The sequence below is a fragment of the Ictidomys tridecemlineatus genome, chromosome 4 (genome assembly GCF_052094955.1).
Source record: "Ictidomys tridecemlineatus isolate mIctTri1 chromosome 4, mIctTri1.hap1, whole genome shotgun sequence".
Taxonomy (NCBI): Eukaryota; Metazoa; Chordata; class Mammalia; order Rodentia; family Sciuridae; genus Ictidomys; species Ictidomys tridecemlineatus.
In genome coordinates this window covers 70,027,774-70,032,421 of record NC_135480.1, presented here as the reverse complement: position 1 = coordinate 70,032,421, position 4,648 = coordinate 70,027,774, and the positions used below count along the sequence as shown (strand labels likewise).

Genomic DNA, 4,648 nt, shown 5'->3' with positions numbered 1-4,648 from the left:
ATTTATTTGAATGGTTTCATGAAACAATAAACTTGTCTTATTGCTTAAGTCATTTGAATTGGACTTTCTATCATTTTATACCCAGAACTTTATCTGAAAAAGAATTTAGTACCAGGAGTGAAATATTGAAAGAACAGGCCCTAAAGTTTTGGAGAGAGAGTTAGAGAGAGAGAGAGAAAATCACGATGTTCGATGTTCTTGCTATCTTTAAATATCCCTTAAGGGGATTAAGTTCTTTTAGAACAGTGATATGAACTCTAAGAAGATGTGGTGCATTATAAAGAAGCTTTTTTAGATACAGAAGAGCCCTGCCTTGCATGAGTAATAAAACTGGCACCTGTAGACACCTGTTGGTTAAGCTATGGTGAGAAAGCTCTAACTGCTCCTCCTCTGTGAGGCCTTCTTTAAATACGAAAAGGAAATGTGTGTGTGTGTGTGTGTGTGTGTGTGTGTTTTCATGTGTTTTCTACCAGTCCCAGTCCATAACTTATCTACCTTGTGTTTGGTTCCATACAAAAATACAAAAGCGGAAAAAGATCCAAAGAGCCTGAGAAGGATCCACAGTACCTGATACGGATCCATAACAGGCCAAATATCCCGCAAGTTAGGGATATAAAAAAATGGAATTGTAATTCTGAGGTATGAGAACTCATACCACTTTGCAGGAAAGAAAAGAATTGAGACTCCATGCCATTTTCTTCTCCTTGATAAACCTCTTGAACAGGCTCTCCATATCTGTTTATTTCTTTTTTCATCCCTGGGAATGAAAAGATCATGGGTTTATAAGTCAAGATTTCTCATGTTCTGATCCTTAGTAGCTGTGCTTGCAACTCACCACAATAGCTGAATGACCTTGGGAAGTTTACTTTGCCTTTCTAAGCTTCAATGTTCTTGTGTCAAATGGGCATATTTAACATATTTCAAAGAGCAGATATAGAATTAAATGTTTGATACACAGTAGGATTAGGCAACCCTTCCCCACTTTTGATATATTTTTTTCCTCCTGCCTTTGCTAGATGTATTTAATCTTTCATACTTTTTCCAGTTTTCTTTTCTTTTCTTTCTTTCTTTCTTTTTTTTGTGTGGGAGGGCTGTCTGGCCTCTGAAACATTCAAGCTACATTCTTCAAATGGTTACTGATTTTGCAGTCAGTGTATTTTAACTTACAATGTTTCCCACTTGACTTTTTGTTATCTAATGGGAAGCACTTCTGAAGCATTCTTTCACATTCATCTTTCCCTCTGGTCCTGAAATTTCCCCCATTGATTTAGAATATCTTGGAGGATGTTTAAGCCAGTCAACTTATCAGGCTTAATATGGAGAGTGGGTTCACTGCCTCATTCGCTGAATGTTTTCTGATTCTTATCCATTTTCTCTTCCATTTATGTTGAGCTAGAGTTAATGAGGTTTTGTTGGCATGATTTTCCTCCCTCTCTGCCTCTCCTTCTTCCTGTCTACGCCCCCATTTTGTAATGTTTCTGAACCTTATTATATGCACTAGAGAATTAGATTGCATAATACCCAATAACTTTATTGATCATTATGGGATGGTGATTAAAAACATGAGTTTGGTCCTGCCTCTAACAACTATTTACTGCCTGATCTTATATAAACTATTTAGCTTTCCTGAAAATGTGGATAATGTTTATATGTTCTCTAAGGAATTTCTGAGAAAACCAAATGAGTAAGTGCTTTACTTCTCTTTTTGACATGTATCCAACAGATTTTAAAATCAGCATACTACAGTGACACAGCCACATCAATGTTTATAGCAGCACAATTCACAATAGTTAAGCTATGGAGCCAATGTAGGTGCCCCTCAACAGGTGACAGGGTAAAAAATATGATATATATATATATATATATATATATATATATATACACACACACACACACAATGGAGTATTACTCAACCATAAAGAATGACTTTATGATATTTTCTGGTAAATGAAGGGAACTAGAGAGTATCAGGCTAAATGAAATAAGCCAGTATTCAAAAGTCAAAGGTCTAATGGATGTCAATTCAAAATAAAGAAGGGAGTTAAAAAACAAAGAGAGAAAGGAAAAAGGAAAGAGAAGGAATTTCATCAAAATAAAGATCAGTGGAATAGATAAAGGGGATTTAGCAAGAGAGAGAAGGGGATAGAAAGGGAAGAACAGTAGAATGAATCTGAGCTTTCTTTTTTATTTGTCCTTTTTAGATATATATGACAGTAGAGTATATTTTGACATATATACATGGAGTATAACTTATTCTAATTAGAATCCCATTCTTGTGGTTGAACATGATGTGGAGTTACATTGGTGGTGTATTCATATATAAACATAGGAAAATTATGTCCATTTCATTCTATGTTTGACTAAACTTTCATGTGTGGATGCATGGATGTGGCATGGTGAGTCCCAGCACTGGGTATACCTAAGAGACATTGGTTTAAAAAAAAAAGTAAATTGTAAAAGGATTGAAGAGGGATTGGTGGAGTGGAGGGAGGGTCGCTGGAGACAGGAGTAGGGGGAAGGTCTGGGGACTAAATTGGAGTGGGTTCGGTTCCACGGTTTTGTGATGATGTCAGGGTATATCCTGGTGTTGTACATAACTAAGTCAAATAAAAATATATATAAGAATGAAAAAATGTTAGCCATTTCTACTCATCTCTGATACATGGGGGATTCTGCTAATACACAATTCTAAAAATTTACTATAAAAAGGCAGTTTCCATTTACTCAATAACCACTATGTGATGAATCCTGAATAATAATAGTAATAGCCACTGTTCGTCTCTGACTAGATACTGGGCACTGTGCTGGATGCTTTCCCTAAATGAATTCATAGAAGCAATTTAAATACCTGCACTAAGGTCATAATGGGCTCATCATCTTGGGTCACATTATCTCACGTCCTCTTAAAAATTTGTGTCAGTGATTCCCACAATTTATCCTCTTCCAAAAGGTGCATCCATTCAGCCATGAAAAGGTAACCATTTGTCCACCTTCTTCTCTTCCTAACCCATACTCAGATCTAGCTTCTCTTCTAAACTATATTCTTCTCATTAGAGACTCTTTTACCTTATTTAACCCTCCACATAAGATTTTCTCCTTCTTTTTTTTTTACTGTGAGTTAAATCTGGTTTTCCCCATAACAATATTTTTTTTTCCCTTGGAATTTTCCTAGTGGATCTTCCTATGATTTGATATCCTGAGGAATCAGAAGTTGTGCCAGAATCATCCAGCTTCACAGAAATGCTTCCTAGTATTCCTTTACCTTTTGTAAAAGCTCTTTTCTTGTGAGTTAGAGGTATATAGAGGATGCTAAAGCAACAGAAGATGGGGTGAATTTCAGGGAATTTAATCTTTGACTATGGAGATAGACATAAGAAAATCCAAGTCATGTCACCAGCGCCAAGGGGATTCAGAAGGAACTGGCAGACATCACTTTAGACCCTCCACCTAACTGCAGTGCTGGTCCCAAAGGTGATAACATCTGTGAATGGAGATCAACCATTCTAGGGCCTCCAGGATCTGTGTAGGATGGTGGTGTATTTTTCCTCGATATCACTTTTACATCAGAATATCCCTTCAAGCCTCCAAAGTTTACATTTGGAACAAGAATCTATCCCTGTAATATTAATAGTCAAGGAGTTATTTGCTTGGATATATTGAAAGATAATTGGAGTCCAGCACTATCCATTCCTATAGTTCTCCTTTCTATCTGCTCACTTCTTACAGACTGTAATCCTGCTGATCCTTTGGTGGGAAGTATTGCCACTCACTATATGACCAACAGAGCAGAACATGACAGAATGGCCAGACAGTGGACCAAGAGATACACTACATAAATTGGGTTTTCACAATTCTTACATTATTTGTCTGTCACAGAAGAGAGCTGCTTATGATTTTCATGGGGTGGGGGAGGGTGGGAGCTGGTAAAGAGTAGGGTATTTCTATAACAGATATTATTTAGTCTTATTTCCTAAGATTTTGTTGTAACTTAAGGTATCTTGCTACAGAAGACAAAATTGGTAATAGCAACTTTTAAAACTATCAATAGTTTTGCAATATTAGCTGAAATGTAGTACGGAAAAGAATGTACATTTAGACATTTGGGTTCAATTGCTTATAGTCTAATTTTAAAACAGCTTAATTTTGTACAAGTTACACATATGGTCATTTATGTAAAAGTCCTAAGACTACATACTTTTTGTTTTAAAAAATAATCTGGATATTTTTCCCCTTCCTGAAAGGGAACATTGTTATTTAGCAGTTTTTAGACATTGTCATCTCATATATATATAAGACACCATGTAGGAGATCAGTAGTTAATGTATTTTATTTTATATGTAAATCTACTTAAAAGGTTTAAATCAGGACTTGTGAAAACCTGTAGTGAAATACCTTAAGCTGTTAGGGTGTGAAATAGGAGTCACTCAGTGGATTGGTTGTATGTTGTAGACTTCTTATGTCTGCATTTGTTACTGTGCTAATAAACAATATTAAAACAAATAAAATAAAATACAAGGCCAATTACTATAAAAAAGGGTGAAGTATGAGATCTTTGAGAAACTGTAGGATTTTTGTATAGTAGGAAGCTGAGTTTCTTGAAAGAATGAAGTAACATTGTGAAGTAATGTTGTTTGGTGGTAGTGTTCAT

At 35.7% G+C, this 4,648-nt stretch overlaps 1 pseudogene; it reads left to right on the top strand.

The window, feature by feature from the left end:
- Nucleotides 1–2,382: 2,382 nt before the first annotated feature.
- Nucleotides 2,383–3,874, top strand: LOC101972757 (ubiquitin-conjugating enzyme E2 E1 pseudogene; annotated as a pseudogene).
- The last annotated feature ends 774 nt before the right edge of the window (nucleotides 3,875–4,648 follow it).